The sequence below is a fragment of the Scyliorhinus torazame genome, chromosome 7, assembly GCF_047496885.1.
Source record: "Scyliorhinus torazame isolate Kashiwa2021f chromosome 7, sScyTor2.1, whole genome shotgun sequence".
NCBI lineage: Eukaryota > Metazoa > Chordata > Chondrichthyes > Carcharhiniformes > Scyliorhinidae > Scyliorhinus > Scyliorhinus torazame.
The window spans coordinates 296,084,467-296,104,538 of NC_092713.1; the positions used below are offsets into that span (position 1 = coordinate 296,084,467).

At 44.8% G+C, this 20,072-nt stretch overlaps 1 protein-coding gene across 3 annotated transcripts in view; it reads right to left on the reverse strand.

The window, feature by feature from the left end:
- rad50 (RAD50 homolog, double strand break repair protein) overlaps positions 1–20,072 on the reverse strand; it is a 247,401-nt gene that overhangs the window by 125,461 nt on the left and 101,868 nt on the right. The gene's annotated exons all lie outside the window — the stretch shown is intronic.

Genomic DNA, 20,072 nt, shown 5'->3' on the forward strand with positions numbered 1-20,072 from the left:
ATAATGCTCACCAACCAATGACTTACTTGCCATCCTTGAATGTTACTCTTTGATTTGCTACTTATTTATTTGTTCTTGCAGTTTTTTCTCTCGCTTGCTCTCTCACCTTCCGCTGTTCTTGCAGGGTTCTCCTGCTTTTTCCATTGTCATTTTATCCTAGCTGTTCTCTGCAACCTCCCACTGTTCTCAGAGTGCTCGAATGACGCTGCTGATTTCTCGCTCACTTTCCCACTGCGTTACTACTGCTTTGTCTCTGCAGTTCTCTCAGACCTCCTGCTAATCTCGTAGTGCTCCTGCTCTCCTCCTTTCTTCCCCCACTGTTTTATCCCTCTATGGTCGCAGGGCTCCCTCTCTCCCCACCACTGCTTTAACCTCAATGTGCTCTCAGAACACCTGCTATTCTTGAAGGCTACCATTTTGTCTATAATCAGGCTGGTGATCTGATGAAATGACCTGTCAGAAAATGTATTAGCCTGCTCTCTCCGCAGTTTTGGACTGGAGAGAGGGGGGGGGAGAACTGCAGGGACAAAGCAGCAGTACCTCCCCTCCAGTGTTTTCAGAATTAATATTAATAATAATAATCTTTATTTGTGTCACAAGTAGGCTTACATTAACAGTGCAATGAAGTTGCTGTGAAAAGCCCCTAGTCACCACACTCCGGCGCCTGTTCGAGTACACAGAGGGGGAATTCAGGATGTCCAATTCACCTAGCAAGTCCTTTCGGGACTTGTGGGAGGAAACCGGAGCACCCGGAGGAAACCCATGCAGACACGGGGAGAATGTGCAGACTCCGGACAGACAGTGGACCAAGCCAGGAATCAAACCCAGATCCCTGCCGCTGTGAAGCAACAGTGCTAACCACTGTGCTACCGTGCCATCCTTCTGTTTAATGCATTGCCACTTCCCTGCCAGGAATGCCTACCCTATAGAAGTACTGCTCTTCTCTCCGACAGAATTTCCGTTTGTCTGTTTTGTACTGTCCACCTTCTTTGCTTTCCATTTCCCTCTTGGTGTTTGACAAGGTGTTTACTCTTCTGACGTCGACATCTTTGTCAATCTCAACCTATCGCTTTCCCCTATCCAGTCCCACCACTCTACGACCCCCACTACAATATAAATCTCACTACATTTCCAGTTCTGTCTAGCTTTTGTTTTTTTAAATGTGTTTATTGCCCTTTTTCAATTTTACAGAATGATATTTACATGTTGTACAGTTTCTTATTTACATACATATTTCTTAACGTACATTCTTCTCTTACCCCATCCTGGTCCACTTGTTGATAGCCCCCTCTTCCGCCCTGGGTGCCCTATGGCTGAGCTCCGCTCCTCTTTTCTGCGGCTTTTGTTGTTAACCTCATGGGTTCGGGGAGAACCAGTTCTCTCTAGCTTTGAAAGAGCCATCCAGACTCGAAACGTTAGCGCCCTTCTCTCCAAAGATGCTGTCAGACCGCTGAGATTGTCCAAATTCTCTGATTTTGTTTCAGATTCCAGCATCCGCAGTAATTTGCTTTCACCATCGAACCGAGACCCACCCCATCTCTCGGGTGCCACAAAGTCTAAGTTCTGTTGCTCGAAAACTAGCACCATATACTATGTTGCAACTTTTTGAATTCCTCATTCTCTCTGCTGCTTGACTTAAGGATACATGCCCATTAAGCATCCATGAATCAAAATGATTTTGGAAAAAAAGGGGAAATAAGGGAATCAAATCTCCAGAGTGTGACTTAAACTCATCAGCCTGACTCAGAGAATGTTACCACTGTGTTAAGGCTGACATCTTGACTGCAATTTCAAGAGCTCTTTTAATTGACTTGTTACAACTTTAATGCAACATCATGCATTAAATACTGTACAATTTTGGCATTAGGAAACAGTACAGAACAGACATAGACAATGCCATCAATGAAGGTCAGAGCCAAGAATGAGATCCCTGGAGAGAACCTTGCACAAGCTGATATCAGCATCATTTTCTACCCAGTGATACACAGCAATCAATCCAACATGAATAAGATGGCATAGAAGATCTGAGATGCAATGCTTTTATTCAAGGTTCATCGCGGGAAGCTCCACGACGCAGGACCCAGTACCATACAGACTGTTCCCAGGTACGCACACTGAGTCAAACATCAACTACCGCTGGAGGGACATCAACTCTTAAGTCTGCTTAAAACTTGTTGATCTACCAGTCCAACAAGCTGGCCACGACCGAGTATTGCAGACTGACAGCATGCATTTAAGCCTGTGGCAACTGTTGCAAAGGCTCAATGGGAAAAGGCCATAATCAAAGTTCTTCCAGCCTACGAAGCGGGGATGGAAGCCAAATAAATCTCCTTGGTTAGTATGCAACAGGGAGTGTTTGATATGTAAATAATATATAGTAAATATAATCTGTAATTTTAAGTACAGTCAGGCACCTCAAGAAGGTCATGTACTATATTGAAAAAAAATTCAACTGTATTGCACTTTATGGGCGGGATTCTAGGGCCTCTCAGCCATGTGGTTCTCAACAACAGGAGGTGGAAAGCCATTCGCTGTCCTGTCACTGTCAATGGGAATTCCCATTGAAGCCACCCCATGCTGCTGGGAAATCTGCGGCGGGGATGCACCGTTGGTGGGACCAGAGAATCCCGCCATCATAAACAGCCGGAGAATTCTGGCCTACATAATATCAAATTTAAGCTGTTTAAGTAATGTACTTGTACAAATTTTACAAAAAAGTATTTTTTTTAAAGCAACCAATCCAATATGAAAAGCCTTTCATTGCTTTTCACACCTTTATGCGCCTGTTGTCACTCTTCCTTTCCTCATACCAAAATGTTAAATTCCCATGAAGATACATTCATCCAAAATGGAAATACCTCAAAATAATGGCGGCTTTTTTGTGGCAGAGTGTAAAATGGAAAGAGTTACACTGACACTCACCACAATTAGTTTATTACGACATTCTAATGAGACACCGAGCTCGATAAAATCAGAATAAAAATACAAAATTAGATATACAGTCCAGTCATCGCTGTTTCCATTCTCCCCCCTTCCGATTCCGGTAACACACACAGGGTAAAGCACAGAGTAACAATTATCATTCAATCTTTGCAGTTAGTAAGTTCTTGAACTCTGCTGCCATTATGTGGTTGGCACCCCTAATACGTACTGCACTCCTTTCCGTTTCTCACCTGATAAGACTCAGATGGTTCCCAAGAGCTTGTGTGGAAGATCTGTTAGCTAAGTGGTAACAAAAGGGAATCACCCCAATTTAAAATGCCAAGAAAAGTCTCCATTTACTGAAACGGGCATGATATTTGGAATTTCACAGAGGCTGATAACTGTCCCACCAAAAATCTTGCAGTTACTCACAAAGCTTTTCTGTAAGTGTGCACACAAGCACTTACGCCAGAAATTGCACGCATCTCAAAGTCCCTCATCTTTAGACTATAAGACCGTAAGACATAGAAGCAGAATTAGGCCATTCTGCAGCAATGGGTTCCCCAGATTCACCACCCTCTGGCTGAAAAAATTCTGTCTCATCTCTTTTAAAGGATTGTCCCTTCAGTCTTAGGCTGTGCCTTGGGTTCTAGTTTCTCCTATTAGTGGAAACATCCTCTCCACATCCACTCTACCGAGGCCTCCAAGTATTCTGTAAGTTTCAATTAGATCCCCCCACCTCATTCTTCTAAACTCCATAGAGTACAGATCCAGAGTCCTCAACCGCTCCTCATATGACAAATCCTTCATTCCGGGGATCATTCTTGTGAACCTCCTCTGGACCCTCTCCAAAGCCAGCACATTTTTAAACTTTTTAATGAAGCAAAGTTCGCAACAGAACCCACTTCAAATCATAGAATGATACAGCAGAGGCGAAAACCATTCAGCCCACTGTGCACGTGCTGGCACTTTGGTACAGCTATCCCCCCTAACAGCACTGTGCGTGCACCTACACCACAGGGACTGCAGCGGTTAAAGAGGTGACTCACCACCACCATCTCAGGGATGGGCAATAAATGCCAGACTAGCCAGTAATGACCACATCCCATGAACAAATTTTAAATTCCAACTAATTCCACTCCCCTGCTCATTCCCCAAAACACTGTAATTTATTTTTCTTCAAGTATTTATATAAATTTTTGTTTTTGAAGTTACTATTGAATCTATATTCACCACCCTTTCAGGTAGCACATTTGAGATCACAACCACTTGCTGTGTAGAACGATGATTCCTTATGTCGCCAAGGTTCTTCTGCCAACCACCATATTTCAGAGTTTGCTACTTCCCTACTCTTCTTCCGCTGCAAAGTTTTTCCTTATTTGCTCCCAACAAAATCCTTCATGATTTTCAATACCTCTCATTCCGGGGAACCTTATCAGCTCCAAGGGGAACAGTCCCAGCTTCTCCAGTCTCTCCACAAAGCTGAACACCCACATCCCTGGTACCATTCTATTAAATCTCTTCTGTGCCTTCTCCAAAGCCTTGAAATCTTTCCAAAAGTGTGATGACCAGAATAGAGCACAATACTCCAGCTGAGACGAAGCCATGTAGAATGAGGGTTTACGCCGTATCCTTGTTTGTGTATTTTATTCCACTATTAATGAAACCAAATGTCCCATTAGTGTTTTTATTTTTAATACCGCCTTCTCAAACTTGGTCTGCCACCTTCAGAGATTTGTGGAAATACATCACCACCTCTCCATGTTCCCTATCCCCTTTAAAACACTACGATCAAGTTCAACGGATTTAAAACCGTGGAAGTCCTAGAGGAGTATAGAATGTGCAGGGTATACTTAGAAAAGAAATCAGGAGAGCATGAAAAAGCATTGGCAGGTAAAAAAAAAAAAATTCCACAGTGTTTCATAAGTATATTAAGGGCAAGAGGATGAACACAGTACGGCCCATTAAGGAACAAAGTGGCAATGTGGGAGAGAAGCCAGAAGACATAGGTGAGGCCTTAGATTACAGGGCAATATAGACAGGCTGGACAGATGGGAAGAACTGTGGCAAATGGAATTTAACCCTGAAAAGTGTGAGGTGATGTATTTTGGGAGGACTAACAAGCCAAGGGAATACACAATGAATGGGAGGACACTAGGAGACAGAAGACCAACTAGAGAACAGGCCATTCTAGACCAGGTATTGTGTAATGAGAAAAGAATTGGCAATCTAGTTGTGCGAGACCCCTTGGGGATGAGTGACCATAATATGAAAGAAGTTTTCATCCAGATGGAGAGTGATGTAGTTGATTCTGAAACTAGGATCCTGAATCTACGATGGTATGAGACCCAAGTTGGCTATGATGGATTGGGAAAGGTTACTTAAAGAGCAGGCGATGGGTAGGCAGTGACAAAGATGCATGGGTAAACTGCAACAATTGTTTATTCCTGTCTACTGCAACAATTGTTTATTCCAGTGTAGCACAAAAGTAAAACAGGAAAGGTGGCCAAACCATGACTTACAAGGGAAATTAGAGATATTAGAGAAATTTAAGCAGAGATAGATAGGTTCTTGATTAATAAGGGGATCAGGGGTTATGGGGAGAAGGCAGGAGAATGGGGATGAGAAAAATATCAGCCATGATTGAATGCGGGAGCAGACCCGATGGGCTGAGTGGCCTAATTCTGCTTCTGTGTCTTATGTTCTTAGTATTAGACCCAAGGAAAAGGCATACAAATTGGTCAGGAAAAACAATAGGTCTGAGGATTGGAAGCAATTTAGAATTCAGCAAAGGAGAACCAAGAAAATGGAGTACAAGTGTAAGCTTGCCGGAAACATAAACCCGACTGTAAACATTCCTATAGGTATGTGAAGAGAAAAAGATTGGTGAAGAAACATGGGAATTTATAATGGGGAACAAAGAAATGGTTGACCAACTAAATATGTATTTTGGTTCTGTCTTATCAAAGGAGGACACAAATAAGATACCAGAAATGTTGGGGAACACAACGTTTAGTGAGAGGGAGGAACTGAACGAAATCAGTATTAGTAGAGAAATGGTGTTGGCGAAATTGATGGGATTGAAGGCTGATAAATCCCCAGGGCCTGATAATCTACATACCAGAGTACTTAAGAAAGTGGCCCGAGAAAAAGTGGATGCATTGGCAGTCATCTTCCAAGATTCTAGAGACTCAGGAACAGTTGTTACAGACTGACGGGTAGCTAATATAATCCCAGTATTTAAAAAGGGAGGTAAAGAGGAAACAGGGAATTATAGACCAGTCAGTCTGACATGGGTCGTGGGGAAAATGCTAGAGTCGATGATAAAATATTTAATAGCACAGCACTTGGAAAACAGTGGCAGGATCGGACAGAGTCTGTATAGTTTTACGAAAGGGAAATCATGCTTGACAAATCTACCGGATTTCTTCGAGGATGTAACAGGTAGAGTTGACAAAGTGGATGTGGTTTATTTGGACTTTCAGCAGGCTTCCGACAAAGTCCCACACAAGAGATAAGCGTGTAAAATTAAAGTGCATGGGATTGGGGGTAGTGTATTGTGATGGGTAGAAAACTGGTTGGCAGACAGGAAACAAAGGGGAGGAATAAATGGGACTTTTTCAGAATGGAAAGTAGTGACTAGTGGGGTACTGCAGGGATCAGTGCTAGGACACCAGCTAGTCACAATACATATTAATCATTTAGATGAGGGAACTAAAGGTAATATCTCCAAATTTTGCAGATGACACAAAACTGGGTGGGAGGGCAAGCTGTGAGGAGGATGCAGAAATGCTTCAGCGTGATTTCGACAAGCTGGGTGAGTGGACCAATGCATGGCAGATGCATATAATGTGGATAAATGTGAGGTTATCCACTTTGGTAGCAAAATCAGGAAGATGTATTATCTAAATGGCTATAAACTGATAAGAGGGGAATGCAGCAACGATACCTGGATGTCCTCATACACCAGTCGCTGAAGGTAAGCATGCAAGTACAGCAGGCGGTAAAGAAGGCAAATAGCATGTTGGCCTTCATAGCAAGAGGATTAGAGAACAGGAGCAGGGACGTCTTGTGTGCAGTTTTGATCTTTTTATCTGTGGAAGGATGTTCTTGCTTTAGAGGGCGTACAAAGAAGGTTTACCAGACTGATTCTTGCGATGACAGGACTCAGAAGAGATTGAGTCGGTTAGGATTATATTTGCTGGAGGTCAGAAGAATGAGGTGAGATCTCACAGAAACCTATAAAATTCTAAAAGCACTGGACAGGGTAGATGCAAGATGTTCCCAATGGCAGAGTCCAGAACCAGGGGTCATAGTCTAAGATTCTGTGTAAACCTTTTAGGACTGAGATAAGGGGACATTTCTTTACCAGAGAGTGGTATGCCTGTGGAATTTGCTACCATAGGAAGCAGCTGAGGCCAAAATATTGTATGTTTTCAAGAAGGTGTTAGATATAGCTCTTGGGGCCAGAATGATCAAAGGACATGGGGGGGAAAAGCAGGAAGAGGTTACTAAGTTGGATGATCAACCATGATCATATTGAATGGCTCAGCAGACTCGAAGGGCCAATTAACCTACTCCTGCTCCTATTTTCCATGTTTTTTATGGCCAGAGAGACCTTGGGGAGCATGTCCATAGATCCTTGAAGACAGCAGACAGGTACATAAGGTGGTTAAGAAGGCAAGTGGGATACTTACCTTTATTAGCCAAGGCATAGAAAAAAAAGTAAGGAGGATATGTGGAGCTCTGTAAAACACTCCATAGAATCATAGAAATGATACAAGACAGAAGGGGACCATTCCGCCCATCTTGTCCATGCCGACATTCATTAGGCCACAGCTGGAATACTGTGCGCAGTTCTGGTGGCCACAGTACAGCAAGGTTGTGATTGCACTAGAGAGGGTGCAAAGGAGGTTCATCAGGATGTTGCCTGGGCTGGAGCATTAGGAGGTTGTGCTTTCTTTTTCCAAGATACAATTCCAGCTTTTTCTCTTGTGACTGGATTTTTTTAAAAACTGGAATCATCTAAAAGACAAGGGAGACTGCCAGACGGCTGCAGTATACAGCTTGCATTCCACCAAGTGAGATGGAAAACAAAAGATGCTCAACTCCCCTGGGATGCGTGAAACACCCCATCTCATGTTGGCTTTACATTATCCGGAAGCTTTGAGAATGCTTCTGAGATGAGACATCAAAATGCAATTAGCAGTTGTAAAGCAATGGCTGCAGCAGACATGGGTTGGGACTTTGGGCCGGGGAAACCCACCACCCACAGATTAATAGAATTGTTCTGCAATATACAACCAGCAGGGTACTTGGAGAGACTGGTTACCAAGTAGAGATAGATCACAATGCTGTATTGAAACTGGCTTCAAAAGCTGTTATGGTTTCTCGCTCCCTCTCTCTGAAGTGTTGTACCCAGATTTGTAAAGTAACCACTGCCATGGGAGTGGCCTTTTAAGAAATGTTTTTGTCTTCTCACATGGCTTCAGTGATGTCATTGTGTGGGTGGATCTGGGCTGCGGCTCTGAGTTTTTACTTTCGCTTTGAGTTTTGGACTGGTTTGAACTGCACAGGTTGAAAGAAGTATCTCTCTATCTTCATTTTAAAAGCTGTTTCCAGACTGCTTGGTAACTTAAAAGAGATAATTGCTTTCTGGAAGGAATTCAAATCTGCTGTTTGAAAAGGGGAAAAGAGTATCAATAACAAGTCTTATACCAGTGAGAATGCCATGTGCTGGGCCACACCTTTGAAAAGGGGTTTCTGGTTTTACTTGGATTTTGTCATTGAATTGGAACAGTTAAGGGGGAATTCATTAAGGGTTATACATAGATTACTGTAGCTGTGTGAGGTCTGTGTGTTTGTAATTGATAAAAGTTTTTGCTGTGTGTGTTTATACAAATGTTAACTAAATTCTTAGAATAAAGCTTGTTTTTTTGATTAAAAGCACCTGAATAACACCTGAAAGGTAGGCTCTTGTGCTCATCCTAGCCAATTTCAACAAACAGTTATAGGTCAGGTGAACTCCATAATATACCTTGGGAGTTTTCTGAACCCTGGCCCTTAACACCATACTGAGAAAAATCTACTGCAAATCAAGATCTTTGGGGAATAAAATGTGTTCATCTGCTCCATACAACTACATCCAGGAAAACAACTGAACAAAACGATCTCAACGTGAAATCACCACATCGAGACCAGCCAAAGGACAGGGGTGGACAGCAACCATACACTCCTTTGTTTTATCTTCTTCACAAACTGTTAAAAGAAATCCATAAGCTATCCTCTTGTCAGCTGTATTAGTGGGTGTGGGCCTAAAGAATGCGACATATGAATGGTGGTTGCCACCATCGGTTGTTACCACCTTGGTTTTTAAATTTGGGAAGTTGTTCCAATAAACTTATCTTGTTCTTTGTCTAACCAAGGAAAACTTGTCTGACTAATCCTTTACAACCTAAAAACATAAATAGTGGGACTTCTGCAGTATTGTCAAAGCACATCCTCGCCAAATTCACAAAGAACCCCATTATGATCAGACCTGGAGTGGGAGAAAAGGAAAGTAATTTCACTCCCCGACCAAAATATATAACTTCAAGTTTCTGTGCATTAAATTTCATCTGACATGGCTTTGCACATTTCACCAGACTGTGTCGCCCTTAAGTCTTTTCTATTTATCTCATTAATTATGATCAAAGTAGACACGAGGAACATCGGATCAGCCATGTTCTTAGTGAATGACAGAGAAGGCTCGAGGGAACAGCCTCCTCTTGTTCCTATTTATGATCTTATGGTCTTATTATACACTACATCTCCCATTTTTGTATTGTCTACAAACTTTGAAATTATGCCCCTGTATACAAAAGACCGGGTCATTATTATATATCAAAAAGAGAAGTGGACCTAATGTTGACCCTGGTGAATATTACGCTATATTCTGCTCCAGTCTGGAAAGCAATTTTTCACAACGGCTCTCAACCTTCTGTCCCTTAGTCAATTTTGTATCCATGTTTCTACTGTTCGTATAGTCCACAGCTATATTTTGCCAACATGCCCGTTATGTAGCACTGCATCAAATGCCTTTTGAAAGTCCAAAGATGCAGCACTATCCTCATCATCCCTCTCCATTAATTCAAAGAACTTGATCGTGTTAATCAGACACGATTTGCCTTTCGCTAATCCGTGCCGACACCATTTCTGTGGGTTTGTGAAACGCTTGCAATGCAGACTGAGACTCTTCATCAAGATCTCACTCTCCACGACAAGTGCTTAAGATTTTAACGAAGATTTGGTTCTCTAGCATGGTGAGTGAAATAGGACAATGCAAAAAAAATTTGGGGGGAGAGCGACAGGAATGATTCGTAGATTGGAGATTCTCAGCTTCTCAGTTAGAGTCAAAGACCTTGGGCGGGATTCTCCCCTACCCTGCGGGGCAGGGGGTTCTGGCGTAATGGAGTGGCGGGAACCACTCCGGTGTCGGGCCTCCCCCAAAGGTGCGGAATTCTTCGCACCTTTAGGGGCCAAGCCCTCACCTTGAGGGGCTAGGCCCGCGCCGGAGTGGTTTCCGCTCCGCCGGCTGGCTGGATAGGCCTTTGGCGCCATGCCAGCCGGCGCCGAAAGGTCTTCGCTGGGCGACGCATGCGCGGGAGAAGACCATGGCGAAGGCGGAAGCACCCCCCCCCCCCCAGACCCCGGAGCCTGCCCGCGCCGCCTTGTCCCGCCGGTAAAGTAGGTGGTTTAATCCACGCCGGCAGGAGAGGGTTGACAGCGGCAGGACTTCGACCCATCGTGGGCCGGAGAACCGCCGACCGGCGCGATTCCCGCCGCCCAGCGCAGCGCGATTCCCGCACCCGCCAAATCTCTGGTGGCGGAGAATTCGGGACAGGGCGGGGGCGGGATTCACATCAGCCCCCGCCGATTCTCTGACCCGGTGGGGGGTCGGAGAATCGCACCCTTTAGTCTGTACTTTACAGCAACGTTTGACTGAGGTAACCGAATTGAGGTCAATAAGCTAATTGAAAAGCTACATTTCTAGTCCAATTTAAGAGACTGGAGAGGAATAGGGGCCATGTGTTTGAACTGTGCAAGAGTAGAAACAGACTGTATGTTTCTCAGAGTATTGAGCCCCTGGAATACACTGTAAGCTAGTGCTGTGAATACAGAGTCTCTGCACATCTTCAGGAAGGAGTATGTCTGGTTCATGCCTGAGACAGATACCATATCGTATAAAGAGAAGTATCTTAATAGATAACACCTGCCAATGTGACCTCACCAATGTTCTATATAACTTCAACATTACTTCCTTGCTTTTCTAATCTGGTTAGCACTGTTGCTTCACAGGGTCCCAGGTTCGATTACCACTTGGGTCACTGTCTGTGCAGAGTCTACACATTCTCCCCGTGTCTGCGTGGGTTTCCTCCGGGTGCTCCAGTTTCCTCCCACAAGTCCAGATAGAAACGCTTGTTAGGTTAATTGGACATTCTTAATTCTCCCTCATTGTACCCGAACAGTCGCTGGATTGTGGTGACTAGGGGATTTTAACAGTAACTTCATTGCAGTGCCTACTTGCAGTAAGCATCCTTGTGACAATAATAAAGATTACTATGCCACGATTAATGTGGGCAGCACGGTGGCGCAGTGGGTTAGCCCTGTTGCCTCATGGCGCCGAGGTCGCAGGTTCGATCCCGGTTCTGGGTCACTCCGTGTGGCGTTTTCACATTCCCCCGTATTTGCGTGGGTTTCACCCCCACAACCCAAAAATGTGCAGACTAGGTGGATTGGCCACACTAAATTGCCCCTTAATTGGAAAAAGTACTCTAAATGGATTTTAAAAATCTATGCTATGATTAATGATGCCCACCATATGCCTTTTCACCACTCTGTTAACCTGCCCTTCTGCCTTCAGAGATCAGTTGACAAACATGCCAAGGTTTCTTTGTTCCTCAGGACTTCCCAGTGTGGTGCCATTCATTGAATATTTCCTTGTCAAATCGCTCCTTCTAAAGTGTAACACTTCACACTTTTCAGTATTAAATTCCATCTGCCACTTGTCTGCCCATTTGACCATCCTGTCTATATCTTCCTGTAACCCAAGACTCTCAGCCTCACTGTTAATCATCTGGCTTATCTTTGTGTCACCCTCAAAATTACTGATCCGACCCCCCACATAGTCATCTAAGTCATTTATATAAATTACGAACATAGGGGACCCAGCACAAATCCCTATGGTAAGCCACTGGACACCGGCTTCCCTCAGGTGAATCCACCGTACCAAGTTCCCCTGTATCCCATGTGCATTTGCCTTCTTTATAAGTCTCCCATGTGGGACCTTGTCAAATGTTTTGGTGAAATCCATGTAAACTACAACATCTGCACTACCCTCATCTACACTTAGTCACATGTTCAAAAAATTCAATCAAATTTGTTAGGCACGACCTCCCTCTGACAAAGCCATGCTGACTATTCCTGATCATATCTTGTCTCTCCAAATAAGAACAAAGAAAAGTACAGCACAGCAACAGGCCCTTCGGCCCTCTAAAGCTTTTGCCGACCATGCTGCCCGTCTAAACTAAAATCTTCTACACTTCCTGGGTCTGTATCCCTCTATTCCCATCCCATTCATGTATTTGTCAAGATGCCCCTTAAATGTCACTATCGTCCCTGCTTCCACCACCTCCTCCGGCAGCGAGTTCCAGGCACCCACTACTCTCTGTGTAAAAAAGCCTCGTACATCTCCTCTAAACCTAGCCCCGCGCACCTTAAACCTATGCCTCCTAGTAATTGAACCCTCTACCCTGGGAAAAAGCCTCTGACTATCCACTCTGTCTATGCCCTTCATAATTTTGTAGACCTCTATCAGGTCGCCCCTCAACCTCCTTCGTTCCAGTGAGAACAAACCAAGGGGGTGGAGAACGCATAGCTAATGCCCTCCATACCAGGCAACATCTTGGTAAATCTCTTCTGCACCCTCTCTAATGACTCAACATCCTTCTGGTAGTGTGGCGACCAGAATTAAACACTATACTCCAAGTGTGGCCTAACTAAGGTTCTATACAGCTGCAACATGACTTGTCAATTCTTATACTCAATGCCTCGGCCAATGAAGGCAAGCATGCCGTATGCCTTCTTGACTACTTTCTCCATCTGTGTTGTAGTGACCTGTGGACGTGTACACCTAGATCTCTCTTGACTGTCATTACTCTTGAGGGTTCTACCATTCACTGTATGTCCCCCTACCTGCATTAGACCTTCCAAAATGCATTACCTCACATTTGTCCGGATTAAACTCTATCTGCCATCTCTCCGTCCAAGTCTCCAAACGATCTAAATCCTGCTGTATCCTCGGACAGTCCTCATCGCTATCCGCAATTCCACCAACCTTTGTGCCGTCTGCAAATTTACTAATCAGACCAGTTATATTTTCCTCCAAATCTTTTATGTATACCACGAACAGGAAAGGTCCCAGTACTGATCCCTGCGGAACACCACTAGTCACAGCCCTCCAATCAGAAAAGCACCCTTCCATTGCTACTCTCTGCCTTCTATGACCTAGCCAGTTCTGTATCCATCTTGCCAGCTCATCCCTGATCCCGTGGAGAGATTCTGACCTTCAAAAGTTTCTCCATTAGTTTCCCCACCACTGACGCGAGACTCATTGGCCTGAAGCTCCCTGGCTTATCCCTACAGCCTTTTTAAAATAGTAGGACCACATTCACGGTTTTCCAATCTTCTGGCACCTCTCGTGTGGCCAGAGAAGAATTAAAAATTTGGATCAGAGTCCCTTCATCTCCTCCCTCACTCCCCACAGCAACTTGGGGCACAATTCATCTGGACCTGGCGATTTCTCCACTTTAAAGCCTGCCAACACTTCCAATACCTTGTTCCTCCCTGTGACAACTTGCTCAATAATCTCAGTCTCTCCCACTGAGTTCCATATCTGCCTCCTCATTTTCTTGGGTGAAGACGGATGTGAAATATTCATGCTTGTTAGGTGAATTGGACATTCTGAATTCTCCCTCAGTGTACCCGAACAGGCGCCGGAGTGTGCGACTAGTAGATTTTCACAGTAACTTCATTGCAGTGTTGCCCGGTAGCACAGTGGTTAGCATTGTTGCTTTACAGCGCCAGGGACCCAGGTTCGATTCCCTGCTTGGGTCACTGTTTGTGCGGAGTCTACACATTCTCCCCGTGTCTGCATGGGTTTCCACCGACGTGGGTTTCCTCCCACAGGTCTTCAGTGTACCCAAAAAGGCGCCATTGTGTGGCGACTAGGGGAATTTCACAGTAACTTCAATGCAGTATTAATGTCAGCCTACTTGTGACACTAATAAAGATGATTGCAAATGTAAGCCTACTTGTGACACGAATAAAGATTATTATTTAACACCCTACCCACAGATTCACCCCTTGGTCCTTAATTTTCCTTAGTTATCCTCTTCCCATTGATATACATTTTCCTTAGTTATCCTCTTCCCATTCAATATACTTATAGAATATCTTGTGATTTTCCCTACTTTTACCAGCTAGAGATTTCTCATATCCCCTCCCTGCTCTCCCAATTGCTTTCTTAACCGCTATCCTGCACATTCTGTACTCCGATGCCCCTGTTGATTTGCTCCCCTTGTACTTATTAAAAGCCTCTCTCTTCCTTCTCATTGTATCCGGAATATCTCTGGTCATCCACAGTTCTCTGGGCTTGTTACTCTACTTTGTAGAATTCAACTCAAGTTCTACCAGTTGAAGGTTCTTTAATGCAGCTTGTAAATTGTTTTAAATTAAATGAGGTTAGTATCGTGTTTATCACAAAATTTCATGAAAATGATCAACTATGAAAGTAAAGTCACACAAATCTGACTCGTTGACAATTACTCAGTTTGCACAATGTTTGAAAGGGGGAAAACAAAAGTTTTCAACGGATTTGAAATGATGCAGTATCTATCACTAGAAGAATGTGCAGGCAGCAATTGATCAATCAAGAGCAACTGATCCCAATTTGGGAAACTTAACCTTGTAACCAGAAATACACATCACAATTTAAAAGAAGAAAAAGGGGGAAAAGATAAGAAAAAAATAACTATTTTTGTTTGGGAAGGGTGAGAATTACAATTTACTGGGGCAACTTTTTTTTGAAAATATTTTTATAATAATAATAATCTGTATTAGTGTCACAAATAGGCTTACATCAACACTGCAATGAAGTTACTTTGGGCAGGACCAAATTATCTGTATATGATTGGCCAGACCTCTCCCACACCTCTCACATGTGTTCTCCACCCCCTTAAACAGCCAGCTCATCCTTGACCTTGTCAGGTGCGCCCTGTGCACCACCTTCAACTATATTAGCCCCAGTGACAACACCCCCTCCAACAAGGAGGGCGGCGACACCGGACATGTTGGGAAAACGTTTTTTGCAAAATCCTGCACCTGTACATACACCCCCCCCCCCCCCCCCCCCCCCCCCCCCCCAAGGCGGTATCCCAAACCTCTCCCTCAACTCCTCCAAACTGTCCTTCCAAAAACATGTCCTTCATTTCCATCACCCACTGCTCCTCCCACACCTAGCCTTGCCGGCTCAAACACATGATTCTCCAGGACTGGCATCAATGTCAACCCCACCCCCATTTAAATTGCTGCCAAAATTTCATCCACCTCTTCAGCGTGACCACCACCACCGGACTAGCTGGTTATTTACCTTGGGCAAACAGGAGCAGTGGCGTTGCCAGCCGGTAACCTGACCCCCTCTAAGAGCCTACCTCCATCCCCACCCCTGTATCTTCTCGGCGTTCGGCGCCCAATAGTAATACATCAGATTTTGAAGAGCCAAACCCCCCTGACTGTCGCCCTGTCTAAAGCACCGTCTTCTGAATCCTCACCTTACCTGCCCCGAAAAACAATGAAATCAACCGTTTCACCCCCATAAATAAAATGCCTTCAGCAAAAAGACCGGTAAACACTGAAATAAAAATAAAAACCGCAGCAAGATATTCATCGATACTGCCTGCACACGGCCTGCCAATGATAGGGGGAGACTGTCCAATCTCACCAAATCTGCCTTGACCCTACCCATCAGGCTTGTAAAATTTAACTTATGGAGCCGGGCCCAATCTTGAGCCACCTGTACCCTCAAGTACTTGAAGTGAGTATTCACCACACAAAACGGCAACCCCCCCCGCCAGCTCCCACCCCCGAAGAAACCAAAAAGCACTCGTCTTTTCCAAATTCAGTGTATATCCTGAAAAGGCCCCAAACCTCTTGAGCAGCCCTATTATATCCCCCACCTTGGGACCAGGTTAGAAATATATAACCAAAGGTTGTCAGCTTACAAGGATACCTTAGGCTCCCACCCCATCTCACTATCCCCCTCCATTTATCCGAACACCTCAACTCAATGGCCAAGGGCTCTCTCGCCAGCGCAAACAAGAGGGGAGATATGGGACTCCCCCTACCTTGTTCCCCTATGCTGCCAAAAATATCTTGAGTTCACCTCATTCATACGAACACTCGCCTTCAGTTCCTTATTTAACAATTTGACTCACGCCACAAACTTGGGCGCAATCTTCTTAAAGAGTTGTTCACTAGAGGCCCTGGAGCTCTGGATACAGCTCACACTAGCACTGCTTTGTCCTGGTGTGGACTCGCCTGAAAAGTTCTGTCTAGATTCAGTTGTCTCTGGCCCTCTCTTCCTTATTACAAAATAAGCCATCTTCATTTCTTCACACAGTCCTTGCTTGCTGGCAGCTACAAATGGAGGAATCTCTCCTCTGTGATTTTGCACCAAAGGCATGGACCTACAGGGTGCATGGCATGTATGTGCATGTACGTTCTGAATTCTCCCTCTACGTACCCGAACCGGCGCCGGAATGTGGCGACTGGGGGCTTTTCACAGTAAATTCATTGTAGTGTTAATGTAAGCCTACTTGTAACAATAAAGATTATTAAACGTTAAATTTGAAGGCCAATCGTGGAGGGCATCTTCAACTTAAAAGCCAGTCGCAGCCAGCATTCTGAAAAGCCGGTCGCGGCCGTTGGATGCTTCTCCCGCGATTAGGAACGCCACGATGGATCACTCTGCAACCCTCCTGACAGCCGCCCATGACCCACCCGCGGATCGCGGCCAAGTTTGAAAAACCCTGCTGTCGACTACCATACTGCTCATCTCAGTACGACCAAACCAATGGTCCAATCCATCAAACCAAATACAGCATTCCATCCTCTCTGCAGTACTACTGGAGCTCAAGAAGTATTCCCAAACTCTACAAAAGATGATCTGCCAAACCCTATGTCACAAGGTAAGAATCTACTTAAGTCACTGTAAATTGATCTCCCTGATAATACAGTGCATATTACATGGCTTTAGACCCTCTAACATTACAAAAGAGCATAACCTGACTCACTACATCACAGAAGAGTTTCTAGCCTTTCACAAAGAACTAAAGTATCTTTGCGAGAGTTGCATTTCATCTTTTTAATAAAAAGGACTGCAATACCACCGCATTCCTCCTGATGGCAACCTTGAGATGCTATTGTCCCCAATTCGCACAGTACCATCATTGGAACTTTGCTGATGCACTAATGCAGGAATTACTCAATGCAACAGATTGGTAAATGCATGCAGGATATGGACATTTACAGTTCTCTTTCCTATGAGGGGTATGGGCAGAGACATTTCCTAAATTAACACATGAATAGTTCATATCACTGGACCTTAACCTTGGAATATAGTATATCCTCCACAGTCCAAGCTTTTAGCAGAGGCTGCAGTTTTGGGAGAGGTTGAATCTCCAAGTACACAGGATGCATTCGAGCATAATAGTTGAGGCAATACTTCTCCACCTGCTCATTTTCCTTTGCATTTACTATGAGGCCAAGAAAGTTCAGCCGACTTCCGGTTGTGGCTATGCGGAGCTAAGTCGCACATTCGGCAGCTCCCGCTAAAAACGAAAAAGTGCCCCCAACGGCACTTTTTCGACGTTTCCCGGCATGGGAAGGAAATTGCAATAGTTCCCCGACAGAGTATGGCTTGGACCAGGAGCGGGGAGACTAAAAAAGTGGTGGTGAACCCAAAGAATGTGCGAAGGAAGAGCAAAATGGCGGCGGGCGGGGACCAGGCAGCGTGGATGCAGTGGGCGCAGGAGCAACAGGAGGTTATCCAGCGCTGCTTCAGGGAGATTAAAGCGGACCTGCTGGAGCCGATGAAGGCTTCTATAGACAAGCTGCTGGAGACCCAGACGGCGGCGATCCGCGAGGTCCGACAAAAGGTCTCCGACAACGAGGACGAGATCTTAGGCCTTGCGGTAAAGGTGGAGGCGCACGAGGCGCTCCACAAGAACATAGAACATAGAACAATACAGCGCAGTACAGGCCCTTCGGCCCACGATGTTGCACCGAGACAAAAGCCATCTAACCTACACTATGCCATTATCATCCATATGTTTATCCAATAAACTTTTAAATGCCCTCAATGTTGGCGAGTTCACTACTGTAGCAGGTAGGGCATTCCACGGCCTCACTATTCTTTGCGTAAAGAACCTACCTCTGACCTATACCTATTACCCCTCAGTTTAAAGTTATGTCCCCTCGTGCCAGCCATTTCCATCCGCGGGAGAAGGCTCTCACTGTCCACCCTATCCAACCCCCTGATCATTTTGTATGTCTCTATTAAGTCTCCTCTTAACCTTCTTCTCTCCAACGAAAACAACCTCAAGTCCATCAGCCTTTCCTCATAAGATTTTCCCTCCATACCAGGCAACATCCTGGTAAATCTCCTCTGCACCCGCTCCAAAGCCTCCACGTCCTTCCTATAATGCGGTGACCAGAACTGTACGCAATACTCCAAATGCGGCCGTACCAGAGTTCTGTACAGCTGCAACATGACCTCCCGACTCCGGAACTCAATTCCTCTACCAATAAAGGCCAACACTCCATAGGCCTTCTTCACAACCCTATCAACCTGGGTGGCAACTTTCAGGGATCTATGTACATGGACACCTAGATCCATCTGCTCATCCACACTTTCAAGAACTTTACCATTAGCCAAATATTCCGCATTCCTGTTATTCCTTCCAAAGTGAATCACCTCACACTTCTCTACATTAAACTCCATTTGCCACCTCTCAGCCCAGCTCTGCAGCTTATCTATATCCCTCTGTAACCTGCTACATCCTTCCACACTATCGACAACACCACCGACTTTAGTATCGTCTGCAAATTTACTCACCCACCCTTCTGCGCCTTCCTCTAGGTCATTGATAAAGATGACAAACAGCAACGGCCCCAGAACAGATCCTTGTGGTACTCCACTTGTGACTGTACTCCATTCTGAACATTTCCCATCAACCACCACCCTCTGTCTTCTTTCAGCTAGCCAATTTCTGATCCACATCTCTAAATCACCCTCAATCCCCAGCCTCCATATTTTTTGCAATAGCCTACCGTGGGGAACCTTATCAAACGCTTTGCTGAAATCCATATACACCACATCAACTGCTCTACCCTCGTCTACCTGTTCAGTCACCTTCTCAAAGAACTCAATAAGGTTTGTGAGGCATGACCTACCCTTCACAAAGCCATGCTGACTATCCCTGATCATATTATTCCTATCTAGATGATTATAAATCTTGTCTCTTATAATCCCCTCCAAGACTTTACCCACTACAGACGTGAGGCTCACCGGTCTATAGTTGCCGGGGTTGTCTCTGCTCCCCTTTTTGAACAAAGGGACCACATTTGCTGTCCTCCAGTCCTCTGGCACTATTCCTGTAGCCAATGATGACATAAAAATCAAAACCAAAGGTCCAGCAATCTCTTCCCTGGCCTCCCAGAGAATCCTAGGATAAATCCCAGCAGGTCCCGGGGACTTATCTATTTTCAGCCTGTCCAGAATTGCCAACACCTCTTCCCTACGTACCTCAATGCCATCTATTCTATTAGCCTGGGGCTCAGCATTCTCCTCCACAACATTATCTTTTTCCTGAGTGAATACTGACGAAAAATATTCATTTAGTATCTCGCCTATCTCTTCAGACTCCACACACAATTTCCCATCCCTGTCCTTGACTGGTCCTACTCTTTCCCTAGTCATTCGCTTATTCCTGACATATCTATAGAAAGCTTTTGGGTTTTCCTTGATCCTTCCTGCCAAATACTTCTCATGT